A 15,305-nucleotide genomic window follows, 5' to 3' on the forward strand; every position below is an offset into this window, starting at 1 on the left:
CTCCTCAATTCAGAGGTTAATTCCACAGAAGCCCAAAAAACCAAGAATATTTCTTAATTGGGCAATGCAGCTCAATTGCACTCAACAGAAGCAGCACTTGCTAAAAAAAAAATCTAAGCAAATAAATTCTACAGACCAAACAGGACTCATCTGTATGAGAAAAATATATCACACCTCAGGTTACGACTGGCCTTGACTAAGTCCTTCCAAGTCATGGCAACACTGAGGGTTTTTCCCCCTGAAGCTATAAGAGGTAGGCAGATATTTTTTATAAATCTGCTCTCCAAGACAACCAAAATGTTTGTTCAAATTTCACAGGAAAACTTGATCCCTTTCCACCTCCACAAAACCCACAACCATGAAAAAAGTCAAAACTAAATAGAAAAAGTGTAAAAAAATTGACACACAACCTACATGCTTTAATGTTGGGCAATCCAAGGCAGAGGTAGTAGTTTTCTCCTTATTAAAAAAACAAAAACAACCCCCACCCAAAAAAACCCTTATTTTTGTAGTGGGCTAAAGATGAAAAGCTTAAGAAACTCTTATTGAATTCATATGAAGGCTATTATATGGTCTTTCCAGAATTCAGATGCTGGAGCTTTATTCCATAGAGTGGACTAGTTTTTAAAAGGATATTTGAATGTTTGCATATATTTCAGATGTAATTTCACTCATCAGATAGCTACATTACTTATATTCTACTATGCTTTAAGAATTTTTCTGACTGTATATCAAATCTAAAGACTTAAAGAAACTAAAGATTTTTTAGATGTGAGAGGCAAAGTGCTAATGAAAGTAGACAAATCTTATCTCTCTGGAGGCAAAGCACTGTGGACATAAACTAGCTGTAAAATCAGCTGTTACCCATGATATTTGGGCCTGGACTCCAAAAGAAGATTTTGTCCTCTGGAAGAGTGTTTAGTGAGGGATATGAAGAATCCCTGATCAGCTCAATGATCCTTAATAAAGACACAATCTAACATAGTACTGATTTCATCCTGAAGCAGCACAAAACTTACTTTCAAACATTTCACTGACAGTTTTGACAAAAACAAGCTCTGCCCTTGTTTTCATGTCTTCAATGTCCAAGTGAGGAACTAGAAGAAAAGAACAATATTGAAGTCTCCCAGAGAAGCCCTTTTACTCATGTAACTGCTGTAAAACACTTGTTCATTTTTTAGGTACTTATAATGGCACAGCAGCTCCTGAGACACCATTAAACTCCTCTGCCTTCCTCACAGTCATGGTACTTGAGAAAGAAAGCCTCTCTCAGAAGCCATTATGTAAATTAAGCCTCAAACCAGTGCAAGCCTTGGTAAGTACCTGTAAGAATAGTTCAGTCAGCTTCAGAGAATGCAGCCTCTAAATTCTCTGTAAACAAGTATTTAGATGCACGTAGGTGAGTCAAAGTTTAATGCACCTACAGTGACAGGATTTATGCCACTGAAACATCATAAACCCCGCTGAAATCTGTTTTACTAGCAGTGTGCAGCTGAGGCATAACAGAAGTTAAAAAAAGCCCTCTCTTGCACTCAGCCTAAGCTTCTCCATGAAAAATCATTAAAACAGGTAAAAACTTGTAACAAGATGCCCTGGTGGCGGACATTTGTTGTTGGCTTTGTTAGGCTTCCTCCCCTTAAGTAACACTTATAACCATATTGTCTCTCTCACATTTGTGCCTGCACAGTAACCTTCAGTAGGGATTTCACAGACTGTCATCAACTTAGCAAAGACAATGCAACAGCTCAGGTTGAATATAGAGGAATCACATAGAAAGCAGCCTCAGTGTCTTTCACAAGACTATTTTTATGGTTTCCAACATGTAGCATCAAGGCAGTCGCATCAATATTACACAGTTCCTTCCCTACACTCTTATTTTGCTCTTCAGCCTGTATTGCTTCATATGTGCACATCTCCCCCAAAACTTCCATTAGATAATGCCACCACCTAAAAAGAGCTAGAGATGCATCTGTTACCCAGCCATCCCTACACCTTTGCAAGTCCTTATAACTATTTTGTGGCTGTCAGTAAGTTGAGAATTAAGGGCACAGGTTTTTAATGCCTTGACTTAGCACAACCTAAACTCAGAGGTTAATGAGGTGGCAACATCTTGGTCTTTAAAACACTTGGGCACCTGTGTACAATAAAAAGTTGCTGGAGATCCTGAGTAGAAGCATCCCAAAAGAGCCCCAGGCTTCTGCCAAGTCCCCCTTCTAACTGTTATTCTGAGCCCTGCCAAGCCATTTAGGCCAGGTGACAACACCAAATACTTGTCCACCCACAGCAAGGTCCAGTGCAAGTTGGGCAGCCAAGAGCTGAAGACTGCAGTCCATACAAATAGGAAAGGTTCCTGCCCCTGTAGCACAGAAATATGACCTTACGAGGTCCTGAAAATGGCAGGAAGACCACCCACCTGCATCCAGAACATTTAAACCATGAAGAAAGCTCTTTCTTCAAATAAATAGTTTGTTCCATTTCCAGCCTTTTGACAGACAGAGCTCATGCAGACCCTTGTATCTCAGCCAGCAGCGCTGAAACAACAAACACACAAGCTCCAAAGGCAAGCTTCCCCCAGCCTCAGTCCCATGCCAAAGGCTGGGGACAGATAGTAACTGTGCCTAACCCTTGATCAAAAGGCTCCAGGAATACCCAGAAGGAAAGCTGACCTGTCCAATGAAGACGCAGGCAGCATTTGCCCAAAGACCTGTCTTTGCTGCTTCAGACCTCAGTCTGATACTTCCCACCTCCTCAACCTCAGAAAAATCAAACACCCAACATGGATGACAATAGAAAATTCAACTCTGCTGCTTTGAATTTTAATTGTAGTGCAAAACAATTCCATAGCAAAGGCTATGGAATGTCTCACTTCCAAAGCAACATGCCAGTATTAGGTGTCCATACCATAGAGACACTCTGGACGCCAGGCAACATTCACTTCTACCTGGAAATATATTTTGTACTCCATAGAAGTGCTGGAAAACTGCTGACTGGCTAACACTGCCTCAGTGTCTCTGAAGAATGATTTAAAGTCTGTTTACAATCACTCCGATGCATGTAAAAAAGCCTCTCTGCACAGAAAATAAGCCATGAGAGCAGCTTTTACACAGTCCTCCTTCATCAGATAGGTCAGAAACTCCTCAGCTATGACAGTGGCATGCAAGTTTGCTGGCACTGGTCTGGGAAGCCCAAAAAATTCTGTTTATAGGCCTTGCTTTCCGCAAAAGTCTCTCCCTTGTTACTCAGTTGCAGGGGAGCAGAATGCAGATGCAGTTCAGTAGCTGAGGAGCAGACTTGAATCTCAGGTCCTGAGAGAATATTTAAAATGCTGGAGATTAAGGGAAGATTTACCAGGTCCTGGTCAAGCATAGACACACACCTACTAGACTAATTCACTTCTTGTGTTTTGCCTGAGATCTGAATGGCTACCTGGGCTTTCTGTTCTCCCCCTGCTCCTCTTCCTGATAAAGCTAACAATTTACTGAAGTAATCTGATGTACATGAAGCAAAAGGCATTTGAAGCAAGCAACCATTCCTGCAGCACCCAGGTCTTTTCTCTAAGCAATACTGCCCTCTGGCAAGCCATGCCTAAAACATCCACCTCACCTTATAATTACACAAGTTCCTTTCCTCAGTCTTGTGATATATTTATAAGGTCACCAGGCCTTATTTCTCTCTCTCCCATCCCCACAAAAATAATTGCATGCTTTGCAGACTGGACATCTCAGAGACCAGATTTTCCTGCTAAGATGCCTTTTCAGCATGCAGCTATCACAATGTTAGATGAAGAAACAGGCGCCACAAATACTCTTAGAAACATCATTTCTATATGAAGTTTCATCCTTTAGGTCATCACAGGATGCCACAATCTCCCTTCATTTTATTCCCTTACAATCAAAACTAAATTAAGTCAGATCAAGAGAAAGCAAATAGAAATTATTGGGCCCAAGTTTCTCCCTTTTACCAGTTTATTGGACCTTCATAAGTTGAAATTTTGTTGCAGTTGATGAGAAACGGTAGCAAGAAGAGAGAAAAGAATATTAAGTACAATTAGAGATTATCTGTAAAATATGGCTTCAGCTAGAGAACTTTTACTGAGATGTACTTGGCCCTTTTGCTAGAGGTTTAATACAGGGTTAGGAGGAAGGGTGAAGGGGGGGGGGGGGGGGAGAGCCACAGTTAATTAACCCACAATAGCAAGCAAGTGGCAAAAAACACCAGTGTTCCATGGTCTGTACCTACAGGTTTCTTCTGTATAGACCAAATCTTTTAGACCAAAGTAAATCCTTCAATTGCCTTATTTGTGTGTAACATTAGCTGTTAATCAAGAGGCACAGAAGATCCAGAGTTTCTTGACATATTCATTTATTAGCTCTATTTTCCCCAGTATAAAAGTGGTAAGATCAAGCAACTCACACCTCTCAAAACTGATACCATATTTGATGATGCCTATTTTTCTCTGATTACCCACCAAAGTAACCAATGAGCATTCCAAAAGCTGCTATTTAGCAGTAGGCCACTAATTCCTTACCAAGGCTAAATTTAAAAGATTTGTTTACCTACAGAGAGGAAGCCAACGAAAATGGGTGGAGGGTGAAAATAGGAGAAATGGGAGCTCTGAAATGAACAATATTTATGTTTGGTGGAAAGACATTAGAGGCAGAAAGAGCACCCTTCATAGGAGCAACACATACTTGACAAATCTGCTTTTTCCTTAGTGGCTCATTCAGATTTTTGTCAGACCACACTGAATGAATTGTTCCCAGAGTCCAGATGAAAGATTAGAAAGGCTTGACTTATACTCAATGACCCACCATTACCCTAACTGTAAGTGGATGGAGTTTCAGCATTTAGCATGCAGGATGCATAGAATAGTGACTGTGGTGTCCCAGAGACCACCACTGCCTGGTGGAGAGGGAAAGCTGACACCACCATTCCTCTGAAGAGGAATGCAGTTATTAGCTTTCCAATGAAAGTGTGTAGCTTGCTTTATTAGCCATTGTTTAAAGCACTATAATTAGAAAAAGTGTTAGATATGCAAGATAAACCATCCTCCTTCAAATACTACATGCTCCCCTGCGAGTTATAATCATTATACATGGTGTTAAAGAGGTTTTGTGGAAGTTTCTTTACAGTGACTAGAACCATACAATCACTGTGCCACTTTCACATTGCAGCAAAAAAAAACCAATACATCCATAAAATATGTCCCAGCCATTGCTTTTCTTTATGAGGATCTCTGAGCAGCTATTAAACAGTAATTATCTTGAATGCTGTACTAATCTTTTAGGTGTAACAGAGGCAGATATTCTGTACATTGTCAGCTGGTTCAATTGTAATTCCTGCTGCCCCTCTTCCCCTCAGCCCCAAGCAAAGCAGAACTCAGTTAAGGTATATTTCATCTGGCCAAGTTAGTCTGCATTTCAAAGTGTATCTTTATACTCCCTAAAATGAAACAAGTATGTTACCCAAGATAAAATTATTTGCATAAGATAATCAGCACACACTTGAGATTACTTTGATTTTTGGTAGGCATATCATTTATGCAAGCAAACATTCTTCAAAAAGGTAAGATTCATCACTTCTGATACATGAGGAACTAAAATACCGAGACTGAAGTTATAATTAAAAAGGATGATGTTACAAACAATTAGCTGCTCTAGCATACATGGCAGGGGTGTCCTGACTTCATTACTCCTTCATAAAGGCAGCACCAGAATCCCCATTAAACTGACAGGTGAGAGGGCTAAACTCGAGACTGATTTATAAAAAACCTGTTCTGGTAACCCCTCCCCCAGGCAGAATCTTCAGGTCAAGTCCTCCACACCTGGAGGCCCTGAGCTGCCATCAGCTCAGCCAAACCTGGCACCCCCATCACCCTTTGGCACCAGCACCTCTGAGGCACCCATGGACCAAGTGAATACCACACAGGAGGGACATCTCTTGCATGAGTGCTTATGTCTTTATTGGAAAGCACTTTTTGTGCGCAAAGGTGGGGGTTGACACTACCAGAGTCACAAAGCCTACAGCTGTGGCTTTGTGACAGCATAGTCCAGGTATTGCCCCTTACTCTATCACAATTTCTCATGGCACTTTACACAGATTCCATTATCTCAGCTATATTTCACAATCAGAATAGTTTAAAGAGTCCACTTTCCAGCAATTCAGGAGATAACCTTTAATCCAAAATACAGTGCATTACATCACCTCAGCTTCTGCTTATGATGGTCTCCTGCAGTATCCAGCCAGAGTGACTGTCTGCAGTATAAAGGATTTACTCAGTAAATTAATGGCTCTTCTTAAGTATCTCATATCCACTTAGAAAAGCAAATATGGATTACTTGTTCCTTTAAAAAATTTATTCTGCAAGCACACAAGAAGTCTCCATCTTAAGTCACTGACTGTCCAACCTTGGAGAGAAAGAATACTGTATCTGAACAGCTAAGCCCTCACAAGTTTTAATTTATAGACGTATTTCCAAACCCTGCCTGAGCATCCAAGCCACTCACTGTCAGAGCCTTAGTTCACATCTGCCTGAAGCCTTGCTAATCAGACAATTACAGAAGCACTGTTCTGACTAAAAGAGTGAAAGGACTCAAAGACAGACATTCTTTAGTACCAAAGGACACAGGCAGAAAACACTGCAGCCTGGGTACCTGTCAGCTGTGCAGAAAGTGCTGCAACAGAATATCTGACCAGCACAGAGCATCCAGTCCCCCTTCACCCACAGCAGCCTGGGCTGCAAGCAGGGCAAGAGGCAGGCACAGAGCTGCTAAAGGGCAGCATGTTCCGCTCCAGAGGAGCATACCTGAAGGACCACAGAAAGTATCTCTCAAGACCATTAAAAAACAAAACACCTTCATTTTTTTCTTTTTACTTTCTCGGAGACTGGAGGTCATTTTAGAGAAGCAAAACTGCAAATATCCTTTTAAAAATGTCTGCCCTTTATATAAAGATTAAAGAATTATTTTTATCTTAGTTACTAGACCTAAAACTGCCCAAAGGAACTGGTAAGACACTGGTTTTGACACAATACATATATTATGCTATATTATAAATAGGTTTGTACCTATAGTATAAACAGAAACATATTAGCTGGAAATTTGTTTATTTCACTTGTGCAGAATTCAAATTATTGTGAAAATTGCACTTTTGGTATTTAAACAAGAGATTTAAGTTGATAGCTTACATAGTTAACTCGTAAAGAAATATCTTTCACTTTATTGAAGTGTTTCAAACTGTGCTTTCCACTTTTCTGTTCAAGAAACATTATGTACCTAACTGCAAACCTGAATATTTTTCAATAACAACCTGTATTACACACACCCCTCCTTAGGAAATTTTTAAGCCTGTTAAATAAATAAAAAAGATCTTGTTTATTGGTGTATGCAAACAGAATGAAGCATTGAGTCAAACCGGGATGATTTTTTTCTGCCATGTAAGCACACTTCTGCAGAGTCATGCTCCTCTTACAGTTCACCCTGCACTGAGGGACTGCAGATCAAGTCAGACATGAAAAGGTAATGTGTTTTGGGTTTCTCTTTTCCCTGCCTCCCTACCTATACCCTCAAAGGAGAACTCAGGAAAATCAGTATATATGCAGGGTCCAAGAAACTGCTTCTATTTCAATAAGTAGCTCACATTATGCATGCCTTCTGTCAGATGAACACAGATCCCTCTTCCAAAAATGATATAGAAGCATCTGAGCAGGGGGATGGAAACTGTGACGTAAGAGGCAGCCAGTGGAAAGACATATGGAGGCAGAGAAATCAGAAAGATATCAGCAGTTGGCAAATCTCCTCTTACATTTCACATTCATATGCTCACCACATTTAGACACAAAGACAGTATCTAATACTCCAGCACCAGAAGAGAGGCTGTTTCCAGCATTCTCCGAAGAAGCACATGCTATTATAGACATAGCCCTGTGCAGCACAATAATCCCACATTGCTCATCTGAATTTTGTATTCAAGCCAAACAGTGACACACTGGACTGTAGTGAAACCACACTACACATTACTATTACACCATCATGCAAGCATGAATTGTCAGCTCATATTTATACATTGCCTTTGTGTCCTGGGAAACGAGCAGAGCAACAAGTTTTAGTGATACTTGACTGTCATCAAGAAATGTTCTTCTGAAATTGAAAAATAATTGTTGAGGACAAAGAAAACTTATCCCTGGAGCATCATGCTGTATTCACTCTAGTCAAAGTTCTCAAAGTTTTTCCTGTTTTTTAGTCTGTCTTGGTTTAGGGTTTGTTTTAGGGGGTGGGAGAGGACGGTTGTTTGGGGGTTAATTTCATTTTTTTGTGGGGTTTGGTTTTTTTGGTTTGTGGGGTTTTTTTTGTTTTTTTTTTTTTTTTTGAGAGGGATTGAGGATTTTCTCTTTTTTGTTTGTTTAGGGTTTTTTTTGGTGGGGTGGGAAAGGTGTGTGCAGGGTAATGTAACAGGACATTTTCACCTGAATTACTGCAATATGCCCAATGAAGAGAGTCAAGAACTACTGCTCCTATGCCACAAAACACATACTGTAATGTGCTTCTACCAAACCCTCCTTGTGCTGCTTATGCCTTTTTGCCCAGAGGGCAAAAAAAAAAAAAGTCATTTCCTTCAATGGCAACAAAAGAGCTGAGAGCAACATACTCCCAGTTATCAAGAATGCTGTACTTGGACTAGTAATCTTAAAAAAAAGAAAGGCAAAACATATTTCATCCTGGTTTCTCTTTTAGCATCAGTAGTCTTGGGATGGGTTAGAGTTTGCAGCAGGACAGGGCAGAATGTTACCTTTGACTGCCCCCCAACAAGCTGCCACAAGGAAATGAAAGTTTGCTGCACAAATTTCATCTGGTACTGCACAAAGTTCTATTAAACTTCGCAATCTGCCCAGACCTACAAGTTATAGATCTAATATTATTTTGGACAGAGCTTGAGTCTGTGCTTAGTTATCCAGCTTAATGTGATCTGCTGCTGCTGAAGGTCAGTAAAAGCAGAGCTTTTCTCCCTTTCATCCCTCAAGATTTTTTTTTTTTGAAGGAACATATTGGGACATCCCAGGTAACAAGTCCTTGACAATGAGTTCCCAAATGTGACAGCAAAAAGGCAAGCTCTCACTGCAGCCTATTAACCCTATTAAGTAAACTCATGGGTAATTACCAGCCATGAAATGTTGAGCTCTCTGTTTGTTGGACACAGACAGAATTTCTTAAGCATCCATTAAGAAGCTATTAAGACACATGCAGGCACTTGAGTACAGCAGGAACAAATTAACTGCTTTGATATATTTTGTGATTGTTGTTGAGTCTTCAAAGAAAAGGCAATCTTGAAAGATAACTTTTTCATCTTAATTTGTTAGGATCCTCTTGGGGAGGAACAGCAGCTCTAGGTATGTATTATGCAAACATTATTTCCATGCTGTGGCTTGTGCAGCATGTCAGAATTATTGTAAGCAATTGCTACCCTCATATTCAAACAAAATTAACATGGCACAAACATCTTACAGCTATTGTAATTTTCTATGGCTGAAGTGCTCTTATGCCATTTCAGGCAGGTCAGAGATGCTCAAAGAAGAGGCAGCTTTTTTGCAGGTCAGCTATCTGCACTTCAGATGTGATGCCAACACACAAGAGAATAGCAGGAGCAGAAAAGGAAATGCAGAGCACTTGCTAGATGAGATACTCCAGGGAACAAATAAATGGGCATTTTCAAAATGTCAAGCTTGCTTCTGTAGCAGTTCCAACAAGGCCATAACTTAGAAGCATTCACAGGAAAAGAAAATATTACCTAATGCTAAAAAATAAGTAATTGTAATATATTTGTGGAATACACCTTCAGCATATATTTAGGCTCACGCCTTCTTTAGAAACTGCTTTGAGTTTTGTTCAGTCACTGAAAAGAGAAACCATGCTTTACTTAATTAACTGCTCAAACGATCTATAAAGAAGGTATTTGCAGGAGTTATTTTGTCTTTATTATGGATTTTTAGGAAGCAGTAATTCACTTTTCTATATCAAGAAGGAGGCAGAAGAGAGAGTACACAAAGCTATAAATACTATTAATTGCAGAGTAGAGCACAATATCTTTAAGAGTTATGGAAACTGTCCCATCTCCTTTATTCCTTTTGCATCTGACTATCAAGTTTAAGAGAAAGAGTAATTGAACCATTCCATCAAAACCCTGGTGTGGATTAAACCCTTGCCAAGAATGAGCTAGCATTGATTACTTATAAGAGCTAGCAGTTTGAGAGCTGGTTTAGAGGCATAGAATAAGCCCAGAACCTCAGAAGCTGGGCCTTGAATGAGCAGACAGCTGTGCCACCAGCATGAAGGAGACAAAAGCATCTGATCAGTAGCTTCAGAAGCAATTCAAATAGATCAAGAAGAGACATCAACTGTAGTTGATCTATTTAAATTCATGAGATCATATTTGGAAACATGGAAGAGAGCTGCAGGAATAATACATCTCTTTGAATTAAGTCTTGCAGAAAATTTACCTTTTGATGGTCTGTCTTAACATCTCAAGGCAGACTGACACCATTAGATGCAACATCAATAAAAAGAATAAAAAACACAAAAACTAATGATTAATAAAAGAGCTCTGAAAAAAACACTCTGGGTTGGAAGAGGGCTGGTTTTTTTAGAATTAGACACTATGGCAACAAGAATCTTTAGTTACAGCTTGTATACATATATATACAGACACTGTATGTGTGTATATATACATACACTTTTGTAACCTAAACATGCATCTTACTTATACTGGCTACTGATATGCGTCACCATAAGAGTATAAATCAGATCACTCCCTCCTTAACTGTGAATGCCCTTTACACTGCAAACCCATAAGTTACTTTCAGCACTAAAAGGATCCCAAAAAGTAAGGACAGATTATCTAACATAGAACAGCAAGGATTTATCGCTGTTAGCAGTCCACAGAGGATCCACAAATCCACTCTGCAGATCAGAGCAAGCACCTCAAGGAAGCAATTTTCCCCTCACAATATCGCCCTTTTGGCTTCCCAGATTAAGATATCTCCCAAGGCCATGCTTTTATTAAAGGAGTTAGAAAGCCTGAAGAAAGTCACAGCAGACTTGCTGCATAGGTAAGTGGAAGAGAGGCAAATTGGATTTAAGACAGTTACTGCATAGGTGAAAAGGAGCACCAGCCACAGAGAGGCACTGGGGCAGCAAGACAGAGCAGGCAGCCAGCAGGGGACAAGGGCAAAGTGATCACCCCTTCTCACTGCATCTTACCCAAGCAGAGCTCCCCAGCCCCTCAGCAATGCTGTGTAGAGCCACAAGACATCCCTCCCTAGGTGATGGAATGCTCTCAGCTCAGGCTACCATCCCTCAGCCACACTACTAAGCACTCCCAGGGCAAGGTAGACCTGCATTACCAGGGCTCATCTGCACTTCTTGGGCAAACAAAACAGAAGATTTACACTTCAAAGCTGCTGACCTGGCATTGTTCCAATAAACACCAGGTTCCTATCCAAGCAGTTATCAAAATCACATGCCAGACCACCTTAAAGCTGAAAGAAACTTTACTGTCCTGTTTCTCTGAAGAGCATCATGACAGCAAACACTGAAACATAAAAAAAATAATATACACAAGGTGCAAAGAAGTGGGACACTTTTGTCATTAACTATTCCCAGTGGTGGCAGCTGATTAGGCCTATAGACACTTGGTAACTACCTTGGATTTAGGTTATTATTCAAGCTGCATGTCTTTGAAGGCCTATTAAGGGCAATACCAGAATCACTCAATTTGCTCTTCTTTAGTTTTCCAATCACTTTAGCATCACAAATAGACACAGCCAAAAAAAAAAAAGAAATCTGAGAACAGAGATTTAAAATAGGATCTGTATAAACAATTCATAACTCAAATTCATGGTAGACTGCTACCTCCTGCTACATAAGCCAGCACTAATGGACAGCACTACAATAATTTTATACCTCAAAGAACTCATTTCAAAGGGAGATCCCTTTAGAAGTAAAAACAGGGTCATAAGGTACAGTACAGAACCATAATAAAAAGCCACAAAGCAAATATGCTGAGCAATTAGATTTTTCTGCCTATAATGGCTGCATTCTTGTCCTCACCAATATCAAATTAGTTCAGACCACACCATCCCCTCTCCTCTCTCCCAACACACAAAGTCCTATGACCCTTAACTATTTTCAAGAACATCAGCAGAAGGTCTAATTCGCCATTTCTCTGCTCACAGCACATTTGCTTAACCAAATACACCTCTTCAAACTGCAACACTATAACCATGAAAACAGTTATGAAGTAAAATTTAACCATCCATTAATTTACCTACCTGCTCAAAACAATACCATCAGCTTACATGGAAGTCCCTCAAAGTGCTTTGGCCAGCAACAATTATGACACCAGACATAAACCTTTTAACTAAAACTTTCACTACCTATAGATAGAAGGGAGAAAGCACTGGGATGGGGTTTTATACCAAATCCAATTCACATGACTGAGGCTTTCTCATGAGTGTGACTCATCTGCACCTGTGATGAATAAAGTACTTTAAGCTGAAGCTGAGCTACTTGCTACAAGTTACTGCTTATCAGAGAGAATTGGGAAGGCAGCAGAGCAAACATTGATACAGCAGAAATACCCAATATTTCTTCAATAGATTTACTGCTTTGGCCTGTTTTCTTACACACAATACCTGATGCTCTTGGACACTTTCAGGTAATTGTTAGTGAATAAATGACTAGGGCTGGTTGTGACCTACTTATAAAAAGCTTCTCCTTTACTGTGCTTTCTTCCTTCTTTGTCATTGCTCTGCATGGGCTTTGAATTGGCTCAGAATACACTCTTGGTGGCATTTAGAGATGTAGTTAAGTTAAGGTGTGTGTGGTAAAGCTTTGCAGGCAATGTGGCTTCTTTAGTATGTTGCTTTTAAAGGAAAGGATCGAACTTACTTGAGCTGAGACATTTCCAGCATTTTTAAATTAATAAATTGACTACTATTCAATATGTGCCCCTAAGCAAGCAATATAATTAGATGAGCTGTGAGTGTTTCAATAAAAAATTCTTAGAAGAATAGTCTGACCTTTGGGAAGGCAAGAAAGCTAAAGCAGCTGTTACACAACTTGCTGGTACCACCAAACATACTTTTCTCAAATCATGCTTCAAAGGGAGAATACAGATTACATTGCAGACTCTACTGAGCCCTGTACTAAAATCTCTATTGATAACTCTCTCCTGAGTATGTTAGGGCCTCTGCGTTTTTTTAATCATAAAAAATTACATTGCATGTCATTGGATCACGATAACTGATGTCTTTACACAGTGCTGACAAGTATTTTGTGAAAAAATATGTCATTCAAGGTTAGCTATGGGTCAACTGAAAGATGGAATGACCAGTAAAACAGGAAAATCCTGAAATCTTCTTACACAATATCCAGAAAATGAGGCTATTTTCTTTTCCTAAGGAAGTCCGGTTACTGACAGAATTTATATGTATTTGTGGACCCAGGTGATTTATGCAGGTCAGAGCTGGGTTGTTTTCTTGTCATCCTGATCCCTTCACCACTGTGGTTGTGGAGAAGTCTGCTGCATCCCACAGCACCCTACTCCTTGCCAGAGACCAGATAAAGACTGGATGACCCATGTAATGTTCAGCCCAGGGACTGGCGGTATAAACCCTACATGGTGAAGTAAATTTTATGGGAGTTCCTCATGCAAGGGAACACTGGACCCTCATTGCTGGACCTGAGATGAAGCTCCTGCTGTTTGGAGTGTGGCTGGTATGACCTTATCCCTACCACTGTCCTAAGCCACAGCATCCTCCCCTGGTTCCTCTTGGGGCAGACTGGGGGACCTTCACCACCCTGGGGCCATATATGAGGAGATGTAGCTGTAATGGCTCATTGTGCAAGTGAGAAGCATCACTTCTTGTCAGTGCTATCCAGGGCTATTCAGATATGTATTTTCTTTAGTGTTATTGCTTTGTGAAGTTTGACTATTATTTTTTTTATTGACTTTGTAGATAAATGAGTATTTGGAGCAAACAAAAGTTCATATCTGCCTCTCATCACAGCCCTGCTAAATAGTCTCCTGTAGAAGCACACTAATGAAATTTGGTGCCTGCTGCATGGGCAGAAGGCACTCACTGTTTCAAGGGGCAAGAAGGGACAGCCTGGTGGGCAGCAAGAGGCAGTGATGTCCTGTGACAAATTTCTGTATCAGAAATAGCCAACAATTTTCAAATGCTCCCAAGAAAGAAAAAACATATTCAAAAGGCTTGTATGAATTTTTTTTATTTTGTTCTTCTTTTGTTGTCCTATGACAACAAATTAGCAGGGCTGTGACGAGAGGCAGATATGAACTTTTGCTTGCTCTAAATACTCATTTGTCTACAAAGTCAATAAAAAAATAATAGTCAAACTTCATTTTGGACAAAACCTGCAATAAGATATTTTTATGGTTATCTAAATGGGTTGCTTCAGATTTTAATCACTCACTGAAGACTCATCCTTTCTCTGTTGTCAATGCTGCCACTTGAACAGCTGAAGCTGACTCAATTACATTTTCAGAAAGGTAGTTTTAAAAAAAGGAACAGTATTGGAATAAAGTGCTTCTGTTTCTCGGTGGTTTAGTTTAACTATGCAGGTGTCCTCCAGAAAACTATAATTATTAGCTGTTTTGTTGTGCTGTCTTGAAAATATCAGAACAATCCTTGCCCGGAGAGACTGTTTTGATAGGAATCACTTCCTTTTGTGTGGAGATTGCATGACCTTTAAAGATTTTATACCCTTCTCTACCATTTACAGATGCTGTGGTGTACATTTAATCTCAGGGATGTTAACCTTACTAAATTTTGAAGTGTGAAAATCTTCTGTTTACACACTGGTTCCTCCTCAAAGGAAATCTCAAGGTTTTTACTCATCTGGTGCCTGAGCTGGCATTTTTCTGTCCAAATCAGCCTCTGATGGGTTCTGGCTAGGATGATTATCAGTATTTTTACTTAGGTGATCCCCAACTACTCATCTCATTCCTGACAATGACCTAATGGTACATGGGCAGTTTTCTGGGACTCGCCAGTCACAGTATTGCTCTGTACTGGGGGTAGGCTTGATTGCCTCTCCACCAGCAGACACAGGGCAGGACATGCTTGGTGGCCTAAGCTGAGGGATTTCTGTGTGCAGAACATGTGGTTTTGGGCACAGACCTGGACTTTGGGCTGCACCAGGTGCACAGCATGAATCAGCCATTTCACTGTGCCCTATGGAGCACGTTGCAGGGATGGGGATGTTGATGCTGAATCTCCCACGTATTTTCCC

At 40.2% G+C, this 15,305-nt stretch overlaps 1 protein-coding gene across 1 annotated transcript in view; it reads right to left on the minus strand.

Moving 5' to 3' along the window:
* LOC132076008 (uncharacterized) overlaps positions 1-12,423 on the minus strand; it is a 32,689-nt gene extending 20,266 nt beyond the window's left edge. Inside the window, exon 1 of the mRNA XM_059476848.1 lies at positions 12,323-12,423. The gene's annotated coding sequence lies outside the window, so the exon portion shown is untranslated. The remainder of the gene's footprint in view (positions 1-12,322) is intronic.
* Between the last annotated feature and the right edge of the window lie 2,882 nt (positions 12,424-15,305).

The sequence above is a fragment of the Ammospiza nelsoni genome, chromosome 1 (genome assembly GCF_027579445.1).
Source record: "Ammospiza nelsoni isolate bAmmNel1 chromosome 1, bAmmNel1.pri, whole genome shotgun sequence".
Classification (NCBI taxonomy): domain Eukaryota; kingdom Metazoa; phylum Chordata; class Aves; order Passeriformes; family Passerellidae; genus Ammospiza; species Ammospiza nelsoni.